Consider the following 14,262-nt stretch of genomic DNA (forward strand, 5'->3'; position numbering starts at 1 on the left):
CCCAAGGCCTGCATCAACCAAGGAGGGGCCAGGAATTCCGTCCAGGCCTTCCCACAAGACCCTTTCCCTCCCACCATGTTGGTGGCTCATGTTAAAGCAACATTCCAGCCTGGAAGGTTCTGGAAACATCTCTTCATCTTGTGAAGCAGGACAGAGGAGGTAGGATGATGATGAGGGTCGGGGAGAACTGAGACGCAGAAAGGAGAAGACCGCCCCCCAGGTCTCCTCGCTTGTTTGGTGATAAGGAACTCTGCCCTCTCTCCACCTCAGATGTGGACCCCAGCTCCTTTTCCAGATGCGGACCCCAGCTCCTTTTCCAGATGCACTGAACTGTCTCCAAAAGAAAATTGCATGTTATGACCATTTTAAGATACCTTTTCTTTTTTGACCCCTCGTGGGCCAGTGAGAATGCGGTGTTTCCAGGACGGTTCCCTCCTACTTTGTCAGGATCTTTGGCCCACCCGCCAACCACGCCAACCTGTCTTTGCCCTTGGAACTCCCAGTGGAACCACGTGGCTTGCATTTTGATTCAGAAAGCAGAGTGCAGAGGCCCGACTGAATCTTTTTTGTTTGTTTTTAACAAGATGTAACCTAACCCAGGAAATAGACCCAACTCAAGATTTTTCTCAGCGATAATGGTCTACTTTTGTGTGTGTCAAAGCACAGAACGCATGTGCACTCACTTCCAGCCATACAATAGTTACACAAGGAAATGGGTCCATTGATTTTTTTTTTAATCAACATGAATGAAGAATGTTTGTTTATATATCACTGTAAAATCCAGGTGACCTGGACAGTATTATATGTACATATCTATTCTAATTAAAACTAACAATCACAGGATTGGATTCCTTTTTTTCCCTTTGTAAAGAGGTTCAAGAATGTGATAAATTGTATAGAAATCTTGTTGAAGCCAAAATCCAGCTCTGAGGGCCTTATACAATTATTCGGATATTTGGCATGATCATTTCCCTTTGTGATTCAGATGCTGAGAGGCAGTTTGCATTTGCAGATGGAGGTTACTGATCAGATCATAGATTTAACACGGACCATTTCTACAAAGCGCAAAGCTTACACTGCATTCAAAAGGAGGTCTCAATACAGTTCCTGGTTCCTTACTCTGTTTTAAACTGTGGACACCAAACCGAAAAGGGAGAAGAAAGGAAAAGATCTTCTCAGAAGAAAAAGCATGTCTTTGGATCCCTGGAAAATAATGATGTCCAAAGCGTAATGAATAAAAGCATTGTGAGTAAAATGTGTGTTGAGAAAAAATGTTGACGAGGGAAGATGTAACACTAGACATGGCATGAAGGGCCAGTAACATAGTCACAAACTTTGCTTCCTTCCTGTTTAAACTTCCTGCTCTTTTTGAATGTACGCGCGTTCACATAGTCATTGTGAAGTTGTTGGGTTGTTTTCGTTTTCATTTCAATACTCTCTGAGGACTGACTGCTCGGTGGCTTCGGATACGTGGTGGTAGATTAGACAGGCCTGACCATTTTGGACTCTGTAACTCATAGGTGCATTCTTGTTTTCTTGGGTGTCTCACAAACTATCCACCTGTTGAATAAAATTATAAATATGTTAATACCAGCTTTTTCCAATAAAATAACAAATGTTACATCGAAAATGAGGCTCGGAATGCTGTTTGTTTTTAATGGGCTCCCAGCAAGAGGCACATGGCAGGTGGGAACGCACGTGAAAAGTGGGGTTCACCTCCAGGCTTTCCGGCCTCCAGCTCCCAATGCAACTTTTAACCTTCCTCAGCTCTTATTTCATCACCAAGGAAATGGAGCTAATAATAATACCAACCTTGTGTTTTGGGGGTTGTGGGGGGAAGGGCAAGATTAAATTGGACAACGGCCTGCAAATCACAGTGCCAGGCACATAAGCGCTCAATAAATGACAATTGTTTTATTTTGGGTTTTTTTTGTTTTGTTTTGTTATGTTTTGGAGCAAGTGAGCATAGCCTACTGTGATTTCCAAATATTGCCAGATTCTCCCATGATCATTTCTAACCCTCACATCCAACTTGAGAATATGGTACAGATGAGGAAATTGGGGTTCAGAGAAGTTGGGGAACCAGCTCGGAATCACACAGCTAGGAGATGCTGGAGCCAAGTTTCTAGTTTGGCCCAGTTAACTCCTAATATAGTGCTCACCCAACGGTACTGCTACACACGTGCCTCCGTGTCCCAAGGAACAAGAGCTGGGAGGAGCCAGGCTATAGGGCATCTGAATTAGTTCTAGAAGCCAGAGGGGCTCAGCCCCGCCTGCTGCGATGGCTGAGATAAGCCGGAGGATGTGTGGGGAAGCCCTTCACGTCCCCCATGGTTCCTCTGCACCCCTCTGGGGGCCCAGGCCTCACTTCTTCACTTTCAAGAGGAGGTTTTAGCTTCAGGCCCAGCGGGAGGAAGTCAGCGGCTGCCCTGGTGGGTCTGCTGGCAGGACTTTGATTGACTTATTTCTCCATCAAACTCTCCACTTCAGGACAGAGGAGAAAGGCTGAAAAGCCACTTCTGGGCTGTGTGACCTTGGACATGGGACTAACCTCTTTGAGCCCCATGTGTGAATAGAAGGTGTGTGTGTGTGTGAGCCACTCAATCCTGTCTGACTCTGCAACCCCACGGACTGTAGCCCGCCAGGCTCCTCTGCCCATGGGATTTCCCAGGCAAGGATACTGGAGTGGGGTGCCATTTCCTCCTCCAGGGGATCTTCCTGACCCACATTGAGGGCAACTATTTACCATCTGAGCAAGTAGGGAAGATTAAAAATAGAGGGTGATGCCATTTCTTCATGAGGGAAAACTAGCGAGGTAATGAAAAAATGCCTTGTTAAGCTCTGTGGCCCCACCGTGTGGGGATTTTACACATAGTATCTCATTTAGGTTTCATGTTATGCCTTTTGTGGCAGAAGGGGCAGTACTATTGTTAAATCCGTTTTAGACGTGAAAAAACTAAGGCTTAGATTAAGATTTAACTTGTGCCGAAATTCATAGAACTTGAATGTAAGTGGAGGATCTTGGGTTCAAACTCAGATGATGAAAGCATAGGTGGATACGTAGACGATAGTGATGACACCGTGATCGCAGCCCCACCCAGCGCTGACTTGAGCACCAGCTCTGGGACTTCACAGGTGTGATTAAGGTTATGGACCTGAGATGGGTGTTGTGGTCCATGCGTGGGTTGGGAAAGAATTTTCAGACATGAGGCAGAATGAGAGGAGAATAAAGTTGATTAGAATGGGAGACACAGCGGGCTGGCTCAAGGGAGAGCTGAACCGTTTCGCAGGCTAGCAGCCAATTTTTATAGGCTCAAGACAGAGAAAATTCCTGCTGGAATGGTGGCATTAGGTGATTGGTTAGGAATGCTATAAGGTGGATAGTAGGGTGGGTATTTTACATAATATGGGGTCAGGGAACTGGCCGATCTAGATCTGGAAGCTCATGGCAACAGTTGCTATGCGGCTTGGTCAGTTTCAGAGATTCTTATCCTGTGACCTTGGTACACAGCTCCACACCTGTGACCTTGGCACAGGGCTCCACAATGTGGAGCATATCCTCTGTTATCCAGTGGAGAACAGTCTCTCCGATGAGTTCCAGAAGGTAGAGGACCTCTGTTGATTGTACTCATAGGGAGAGGCAGCAAGCAATGAGGACTCCCCCTTCCACTGCTGGCTCTGAAGATGGAAGAAGGGGCCACAGGCCAAGGAACGTGAGCAGCCTCCGGAAGCCAGAAAAGACAAGAAAATGGATTCTCCCCTAAAACTTCCGGAAGGAGCACGGTTCTGCCGACGCCTGGATTTTAGCCCAGTGATACTGTCGACTAGAAAATATAGTCACAACCTGAAAGCTGACAGTTATTTTGTTTGGTGGGAATGTTTAGGACTCCGAACCCAGAAGACAGCATCCCAGTTATCTCTGAGAAAACTGCTCCAATGAGGTAGGAAGGGAAATCAGACTCAGGTTTGCAACAGAGGGAGCAAGCAGTCTAAACATCAAAGATCAGGTGTCAAAGAACTAAGCACTCTATATATGCAGAGATGCAAGCTTCTGGGCTCACTGAATTCATTCTTTTCCTGTGCACCTCAGCTGTCTGGGGCCCATCCTGTTTCCTTGTTTACCTGAAGGAGTGGCAGGTGGCTGCTTCTTGCACTCATTCCCCCAGCTCCTCAGCCATCACCACTGGGGAGGGGCAGCATCCGTTGGATTCCAGTTTGGGGAGCCCTCATTCACGTTTGGAGGCCAGAGATCGCGGATGGCTGTGACATTTCTTATTTATTAATATGGCAGGAGACATTTCATTTCATAAGACCACGTGGGACTTCTGAACCCCCAACTGTAGGAGAAGACGTGTGTTGTTTTAAACCCCTCAGTTTGTGGCCCTTTGTCACAGTAGCCCTGGGAAACGAACACACTCAGGTACCTTCATTCTGATCTCACAGTCAACCTTTTCAGCGGATTCCTGCCCACTTTCACAGATGAGGATCCCAGAAAGATCCAAATACCTGCCTAAACCCCAGCAGTAAAGGTGGGACCAGCCTCCACATTGCCTTTCTTGAGGGCAGCCAGGGTGGAGGGCCCTGCCAAGGTACTCTGGGCAATACTTGGGGGCTAGCAGCCAGATGGTGGCACAGAGGGGTGGGTGGGGCTCCTAGAAGGCCAGGTACCCATGGGGAGCTGCATGTGTGGATGGGCCCCCTCCTCCAAGCCAGGCCCTGGGCTGAGCTGTGGGCGGGCCACAGGGTGAGCAATCCAGTTCAGTTCAGTTCAGTTCAATCGCTCAGTTGTGTCCGACTCTTGCCGACCCCATGGACTGCAGCACGCCAGGCCTCCCTGTCCATCACCAACTCCTAGAGTTTACTCAAATTCATGTCCATTGAGTTGGTGATGCCATGTAACCATCTCATCCTCTGTCGCCCCTCTATCCTCCTGCCTTCAATCTTTATCGGGGTTTTTTCAAATGAGTCAGCTCTTCGCATCAGGTGGCCAAAGTATTGGAGTTTCAGCTTCAGCAACAGTCCTTCCAATGAATATTCAGGACTGATTTCCTTTAGGATGGACTGGTTGGATCTCCTTGCAGTGCGAGGGACTCTCAAGAGTCTTCTCCAACAGCACAGTTCAAAAGCATCAATTCTTCGGTGGTCAACTTTCTTTATAGTCCAACTCTCACATTCATACATGACTACTGGAAAAACCAGAGCTTTGACTAGACGGACCTTTGTTGGCAAAGCAATGTCTGCTTTTTAATATACTCTCTAGGTTGGTCGTAACTTTTCTTCAAAGGTGCATGGAATAAGGCCTAAACTCTGTTTCCCTCCCCAATCTCTCCCAACTACAGACCAGCCTCTGCTCAGATGAAAGCCTAGCTGTCACCTGTCTTCCCTGAGCCCTGAAGGCTCTGAGGCTCCTGATGCCCACCGGCCACTCTTTGAGGCTTGACCTGGAATGCTTGCCTCTCAGTGATCTGCCCAGCTGCCCCATCAGCTTTCTTACCCAGCACAGGTCAGGTCATTAGTCATTATTGTATTAACAGCAGATACTTCTGAGGTGTGGGCTGCTCCAGGCACTGTGCTGAGAGCACCGTATGCCTCATTTCATTTCATCAGCAACTCACCGTGAAAGAGGATGCTCATCTTACAGAGATGGAAACTAAGGCACCAGGAGAGAAGGAGTACCTCTCACAAGGCCACAAACCTGTGGGTGCTGGAGCCGGGATCTGACCCCAGGCAGTGTGTCTCCAAACTCTGTCCTGGACTGAATCACCTTGGGTCCTGAACCACTGAACCACAGGTGGTGTCTGAGGGATGTTTTTGGGCCACTATTCCTGCTTGTCCTCTGCCAGGAACACAGCTTAGAATGGCAGGCTAGGTCAGGACCTGCAGAAGTTCAACCGCTTGATGAAAAGTTTAGCAAAGGCTTACCAGTTTGGAGAGGTGGTTTCCTAGCAACCGAGAAGCTTTCAGAGCTCCAGATAATTGCCCCAGTTGTGAGTGATTCATTTCAAACAGCCATGTCCTTTTTAAAAAACAAAGCCCCATTGTCTCTACCTGGATGCTGTTAGATTTCCACATTGGGCCCACACAGTCAAGTGACATGCTGGATTTCAGAGAAGAACTGACATCCACAAAAAGCAGCACTATTGGAAGGGCAGAAGTGAAAATAAAAATGGAAAGGAATCCATTAGCAAAATTAAGCAAAAAGACGTCCAAACATGCAAAATGGAGATGGACGTTTGGAGAAGTGACTTATTCATTTCATACACATGTAATGCCTGTGAGAGGTGCAAATGACTGCGTTATTTATAGATGTGCCAAATAAGAACTGACTTCACCATTTGTCTTTGCTTAATCACTCATTTGTTCATTCAACAAATATTTTCTGGGCACCCACTAGGTGAGCAGCACAGAGGCTAAGTGGTTCAGGGTGGGGACACTGGTGTCCAGCTCAGGGATTCAAATCCTGGCCCTGATGGCAGCTCTGGATCTTGGGGATGTTACCAACCTTTGCCACACCTCAGTTTTCTCATCCGCAAAGCGCGGAGAATGTTAGTACCTATCTCATGGGGTAGTGCAGATTAAACAAGAAGATCCTTGCATAAGTGGTCAGCACAGAACATGGGCCCCCTGGAAGCCTGTTTAATGACATCATCGCTCTTCCCTCACATTGGGACCAAGCTTCAGGGAAGTCTTGCTAAACCCTGCAGCTTGGTCCCCTGGGGGAAATCAGGATAGCGTGTGTCCTGCTGAGAATGAAGAGACCTTGTGAGAAGGATGGGAGGACAGCCTGTAGGAGGGAGGAGGGGGCTGGGGGAAGCGGAGATAGGGGAGGAAGAGAGGCTGCTGCAGGAGGCTGAACGGGACCACCAACACCCCCCAGGAGGATGGTCTGAGATCTGCATGCATCCCTGGGACCCCTGGCACTGCTGGCCAGAGCCTGGGTTGCCTGCAACCTGGGAGGGCATGGCAACGGTGTTGTTCATCACCAGCACCAGCCACTTTCCCTTCTACTGGTAATTCGGCTATGAACTGGCTTGGGAGAAATTTCTTCTCCCTCATGTGTGCAGGCTGAGAGCAGGGTTGGCCCAGATGTCTTGCCCTGTTTAGTCATGGGATCAGTGGATGACCCAAGCAAGGCCAACCCAACCTCTCCCCTGACTCTCAGGCCAGGAAGAGAATGTTGTATGCCTTTTAATTGCTCCCAGTAGCCAGAAATTAGAAACATGGCAGGGGAGGCTGGAAACAGGGCTGTTTCAAAGGTCCAGCTCAAGACCAGGGTTTACTACCAGAGAAGAAGGGGACCTCCGAGGGATAAAGGAAAACAGAGTGATGATGCTTCCTTCTAATGCTGGAACTGAGCAGATCTCTGCAGGCCCTCCCAAGTACTAAGGCCGCTCTGTGTCCCATGCCTCTTGTTCAAAGAGAGAGTGAAGTCTCTCGGGCCTCCCTGAATCATAGAAGAGCAAGCTCGAGCAGGCTCAATCAGTCAAAGATTAGGACCCTACAGTCACAGATTCAGATTCAATATCTGATATTCCTGAGTCGTTTTACAGATGCTATATGGCTGCCACAGAGGGAACAGCTAACTGCGTGATGACCAGGCTGCAGCCATGACCTAAGATGCTCCATCCTGAGCAGCACTGAATCTCGGGCTAGAACAATTCCAAGAACTGGCCTCAAGAGAATGAGACAAACACTATTGCTCATCATCTATATCTTTATGAGCATCAAAATAATTGCAGATGCTTGTTCTGCCTGTATACGTAAATGGACAACTAAAACTGTCCGCAGAGAGATGCTTCAAACTCATGTTGATATCTTTCAGCTGAGACCTCGGCCCCCAATCTCAGCATGATGCGGTTACAGAAAACGGAACTTCATCCGTAATCCCCTAGAAATGAAATGATTATCTGACAGAGGGGGGTTTGTAAGCAGCTCTTTACAGGAAACAGCCCTCAGCAGGAAACCCCTTTTGTCCTGTCACTTTAGCAAAGCTACATTGAGACTAATTTTTAAACCAGGCCACCGCCCCCCTCCCCGCCATGGTCTACTCACCTCCGGCCCAAATTCACCCTTCAAATCTTTTAATCGTAGAATACCTTGCCTAATGTGTTGGTCCCTTCTGTAGTTCTAAAGAGTAGAAATAAAGAATAAGTAATTAACAGATGACCAGATCTCTTCCCTGGCTTCTCCTTCAGTGATCTCATAGACAAACCGTGTGAACAAGAAAGACAGTTTCTAAAGAAAGATCACAAGGACTCAACAAGGCTGCAAAGGAGGCTGTAACAGGGGGAGATGGTGATGACCCTACCCCTCTCCCATCTCAATGATTAACTAAGATTACATCCCTTTTTATCTTTTAAAAACTTCCATCACCAAGAAAAACCTTCAGAGTTGATTTTCTGTGGACACTGAGCCTCATCTCCCCAGATTGTTGGCTTTCTGATTAAATGCAGGGTTTTCCATTTCTAACAATATTTGCCACTCGTGTTTTGATTTTGAGCAGCAAGCAGCCAGACCTAAGTTCAGTAGCAATGCTTGTGATCGGACAACTCCCTGAGAAGCCCTTGTTTTCAGTTCCAGTAGCACTTTTCAGCCAGAGTCAGCCAGTTCATTTCTGTGAGCTACCAGCAAACAGTCTTAACGATGGAAAAGATAGATGCCCACTCAGCGTGCCAATTACAATGGGATCAGGGTCTGATTCTGTGGTGGTGGCAATGACTCGCCCTCAAACATCCACACACTCAGGACAGGAAATGACTCAACAAAGGTACTGACAATGAACTCGGTGAGGCAAGTCCAGAAAAGGATAGAAAACTCAGGAGAAGGGGCAGCTGGGATGAGGATCCAGCCTGAGGGCAGGCAGACAGGTGAGTCCGTGCGGAGAGGTGAAGACACCCCTGGGTGGAGGGGGTCCTATAGATATCCAGCTTTAGCCAGAGCGCTGAGAAACTCTGAGAGTTTCTAGGTCCCATGGGAGTCAATTACATGCCTGGGCAGGGCCTTCAGACCCCATGGTGGGGACAGAGACCCTCAAGGAGGCCAAGCAGGGAGATGGGGAGTTTTAATCAAAACAAAACAAACAAAAAAGCCTCACTTTAGGGGATAACAGGCAGACAGCTGGAATCCAAGGATTTCCAGGGGGGCACCTCCGGGTGAGAGTGGAGTCCCAGGACCCATGCCAAGGGCCTGTGGGTGCTGCTGCTGGGATCTGGGGACTTGGACCCACATGCAAGTCCCTGTCACTCTTGCCTGGGGGGACTGGTCACCATCAAAGGGCCTGTCCTGTCCTCCCCAGAGCAGCATTCAAGGGGGATCTGGGGCAACCGGGCACCACCTTGGGGGGCAGAATCCCCAAGGGCGGAATGGGGGAGTCAGCCAGAAAGTGAAAAGAAAATGAGACAAGTACCCAGGTCCCAGATTTAGGGAGAAACACAGAGACTGGGACAGTGTCCCAGGCCTGAGAAGGCTCCCAAGCCCAGGAGCTAAACCCCATCCATGGCGTCCCCTGTCCTGAAGCCCCGGCTTCAGGGGGTGGTCTGCAGCCCTGCGGTGGGGCTGGTGGGAAGCTCAGTGCTGGGACCAGGGCTGCAGAGAGGCTAGGAGAGGCAGGGCTGAGACTGAGCAGAATATAAATGCTGGGCTTACCCAGGGATAGCGACTCTAGGGTGTTTAGCTCTTAGGGAGGGGACAAGGGCTTCTACACGGAAGCCAGATGGGAAGGAGCCGAGAAGGAAGAGGAAGTGGAACAGGGAGGAGCCTGAGATATCCTCTGGGTGTCTGTGCTCCTGCCCAGCAGGGATACACAGGGCAGCGCGTGGTGGGAATCCGGCAAGGGGCGCTGGGGCGAGCCCTCTCCTCCCAGGGTCCTGCAGAGCGAGCCATGCAGGGGCCCAGGGAGAGTGTTACCTCCTCATAAGCCAGCCGGACTCACGATGCTGTGTGCCACCCTGGTCTAGCCTCACGTCAGTGACAGGGAACCCAGGGGGAGGGTTTTGACCCCGGCGTGGGCCAGAGCATGAGAGGGGATAGAAGTCCCCCAAGAAAACTCGGCAAAGGAGGCCAACCGAAGTGAAGAAGGGTATAGAATGGGGTCCTCAGACCCACCTAGAGATCTTTCCCACACTAGTGGTGAATTTTAGGTTCATATCAATTTTTTTTTTTTACAGATTTTTTTAATGTGGGGGGTTTTTAAAGCTTTTGTTGAATTTGCTGCTTCTGTTTTATGTTTTGGGTTTTTTTTTTTTTTTTTTTTTTTTTCTTTTTTGGCTGTGAGGCACGTGGGATCTTAACTCCCGACCAGGAATGGGACCCCCACAACCCCTGCAGTGGAAGGTGAAGTTGCAACCACTGGACCATCTGGGAAGTTCCTCACACCACGTTTAAGAAAGTGACATAAGCGAGTTCCCAAGAACACATCAAAATACGAGTGGTTAGGTGCACAAATAGTTAGATTGTGGGGGAACTTTTCATCCCAACATCTTATTATAAAAATGTTAGCTATATACCCTTTGAAGACTATCCTAATCTCTTTCTCCTGCTACTTTCTAGAAGTAGCTACCGTGTATATTTTATTTTTCCATCCATGCATTTCATATATGATTTATAACCCCTTCTTCCCCTATCTGCTGTAAGGGTTTGAGGCCCCTGGAAATTTTCATCTGTCAAGGGCACTGTCATCATAACGCCGAGCCTTTCTGTCCTCCGTGTACCAGGAGGACAGCCACTCTCCTCCGCCATCACCACTGCCTTTACTGTGTGCGTCAGTTTAGCGACAGAAGAACTTCAAACTGCTCTTCACCAATTTGTTGAACAAATGAATACTCTTTTTTTTCATGATGACCGAGTGGCATTGGTCCCCAGGTGGAGACCCAGCCAGCCGAAGTACGCTCTCCCAGAGCTTCACAGGGAGGTTCATGTGTGTACAGCAGACTGGTGTGGATTCAACCCTGATACCTAGACGTGCAGATCGGGAATTGGGAGGGTTAAAGGATTCTGTGGTCTCACAGCATGTTCAGGAACAACAAGGTCCTGCTTTATGGACAACTCTGAAATAGGTACTTGGAGAAATTTGAGTTTTTGCAGGTACATGAGGTGTGTTCAGGATGTAGGAATGGAAATGGAAAAAAAAAAAGGAAAAGAGCATTTGAATAAGGGAATGTTGAAAATTTGATTTTTTTTTTTTTTTTTTTTTTTTGGCTGCACTGGGTCTTCGCTGTGGAACACAGGCTTTCCATGCTGGGGTGCATGGGCTCTAGAGCACGCAGGCTCAATAGTTCAGGGCACAGGCTTAATTTGCACTGCAGCACAGTATTCTTGCCTGGAGAATCCCCATGGACAGAGGAGCCTGGCAGGCTACTGTCCATAGGGCTGCAAAGAGTCGGACCCGATTAAGGACTGTCACTGCTTCTTTAACTTTCTCATGCGGGATCTTGGTCTCCTGACCAGGGATCAGACTCATATTCCCCTGTATTGGAAGGCGAATTCTTAACCACTGGACCACCTGGGAAGTCCTGAAGAATTGGTCTTCTGAGGCATGTCCACAAGGGGAGCGCAGTCTTTCTTTCTTTTTTGAAAATTTTTATTTATTTTTAATTTTTATTTTTTTGAGGGCAGTCTTTCCGATACTGCTCTCCACCCCCAGAGAAGATGGACAGGGAAGGTTCCGTGAAAGATGCCCCTCCAAATCCTGGCGTTTGGCAGTATCAACGCACTGTATGGGAAATTGGTACCAAACCCTCTCCAGGTCTCAACAGGGTCTTCCCTGTGCAGTGCAAAGGCTGTGATGGTTTCATGGCAGCATCGTGAGACCCCACTCCCTACCCCACCACATTGCAGACCCAGAGAAGGTGAAGGCCCCTGCGGGTGCTCAAACACGGGGTAATCTGCTGGTGGCCCCTGCGGTCACCACCGTTCTTTCCTGGCAGGTCTGAGGGTGACCCTTCTGTTCTGAAGAGGGATTTTATGGCCCAGGTAAATGGTGGTTTCTTCACGGCTCTGTAAAAAGAACAGGCTTTGGTTCTGTCCAGCTCTGCCACCTCCTGGCCGTGTGACTTTGGCCAAGCCCACACAACACAGACATGAACCTTTAATTCTCACGTGTGTATGTTTGGGAGGGCAGGTGGCAGGTCATGGGACCTAGTTATCAGGATCAAATGGCCTCACAAAGTGCGGGGCCCACAGTGATGCTCAGAAACCTAGGTCCCCTCCCCTCCTCGCCGGGAGTGGGGATCAGCTCCCGGAAGCAGGAGCCTTTGCTCCCAACAGCCTGACCTCTGTAAATCCCTCCATGCGTCTACCATCTGGTCCTGGACCCTTCAGGCGTGGCCTGTTTATCAACAGGAAAGGAGGATGGCGAACTGGCCAGGGATCTTCAGGACCACAGGGGCTAAGGGCCTTTTGATGTTTACAGTCCCGTGGAAACTGTTCAAAGAAGCAGCATCTGCCTCTGAAGGGCCAGCCAGCCAGGTCTGCTGGGAAAGCGGGGATGGTCTTTCCACTGTCCACTTCCTCCTCCACACTGTGCCTTAAAGTGCCCTCAGGTCCATTTTCCTGACCTTACCAGGGCCCTGGCTTCAGAGCCAAGAGAGGGGCTGCAGCTGCCTGCAAGACCAAGACTCAATCCTACCCTGGCCCTTGGACCCCAGGCTCTATCCTCTGGGACCCCCTGCATCCCGGGCGATGCCTGAGGCTCCGATGGGTGCCCTGAAGGTTGAAAAGTCTTCCTCTGACCTCGCCAAATCCCACCCTTCCCCTTGTTGTCAAAATAGGGTAGACCCCACAGCCTCCTAGGAGCCTTCCAGCCCTGTCTCCCACCCCAGGCTGGGTTCCACCCTCTCTGGGCCCCCACAGCACTTCCTGTGTGCGAAGGCAGGGAGGCACTTCTGTCTGAATCAGGGGCCCACTCACATCTGACTTGGGTGATTTTCCCGAGGGTGGGACTTGGGTTTGACTCAAACATGGAATTACAGCATCTGCTCAGCATCACAGTGCCATAAATATTTGTTCGAGGGCGGCAGCGAACGCATCCAAAGCTCATTAGTTAGGTTAAATAAGGAATGTTTGAGATCATAAGCCGCACACACCAGCCAACCTTTTCTGGATATGCAGTCATGAGGAATTAAAGTCGTGATGCAGAGAGAAAGGCAAGACGGCGGGTCCCAGGGGGTATAGCGTCAAGGAAGAGGGTATAGACAAGAGCACCATCCAACACCAGGCTCCTGTTGGGATCCAGCCACTCCAGTAAGTTCTGTTCTGCCAAACATGAATTATTTTCACAAAGGTTAAGTTTTTAAAAAGCTAGAAGGGACATTCTTCTGGTGAGGGCTTATACGTGTGTATGTGTGTGCGCAGTCATACCGGACTCTTTGCAACCCCATGGACTGTAGCCTGCCAGGATCCTCTGTCCATGGAACCTTCCAGGCAAGAATACTGGAGTGGGCTGCCATTTCCTTCTCCAGGGGGTCGACCCGGGATTGAACCCACCTCTCCAGGATTGAACCTGCATCTCCTGCATTGCAGGTGGGTTCTTTACCTCTGAGCCCCCTGGGAAGCCCAAGGGCCTGTATAAGGTTCTTAGTCGGTTCTGAAGTTCCCTGAATGTTTAACTATGTTTAAAACATTCACAAATGAGTACTTACTAGTGCCTGACACTGTTGTAATAAAATTAACTAGTCTAGTCCTTAAAAACAACCAATGAGGCCAGCTCTCTTACATTCCTGTCATAGAAGAGGCACCGGAGGCCTGGAAAGGGTGAAGCTGTCTGAGGTCACACAGCTGGGACGAGGGGTTCGAACCAGCCGGGTGGCCTCCTTTCTCATCTGCTGTGTAGGTTACATCGAAACTTACAAATAACACTGTTTTCACTTGGAGTTCTGTACATCTAACTTTTAAAAAAGGGTTTCATTGCTAGGTATTGGGTTGGCCAAAAAGTCTGTTCAGGTTTTTCCGTACCCTCCTATGGAAAAACCCAAGAGAATATTTTGGCCAACCCAGTAGTTTTTGCAAACCACTGATCTAACCCAGACTCACCATTTTATAGATCAGGATGCTGGAACCTGGGGACAGGGGCTGAACGGCAGATCCAGGGCAATCCCCCCATGAGACCACCCCACCTTCTGCTCCTAGGGGGCAGCTCTGCTGGGGAGCAGAGCAACAGCGTGGCCCAGGGGACCACGGTCTAATTCTGGCCCCATTGTTCAGTGTGACCTCCTCTCCCAAAACTGTTTTCTGCGGATCAGTGTTGTCACGGCACCTCCCCCAGGC

The sequence above is a fragment of the Budorcas taxicolor genome, chromosome 6 (genome assembly GCF_023091745.1).
Source record: "Budorcas taxicolor isolate Tak-1 chromosome 6, Takin1.1, whole genome shotgun sequence".
Lineage (NCBI taxonomy): Eukaryota > Metazoa > Chordata > Mammalia > Artiodactyla > Bovidae > Budorcas > Budorcas taxicolor.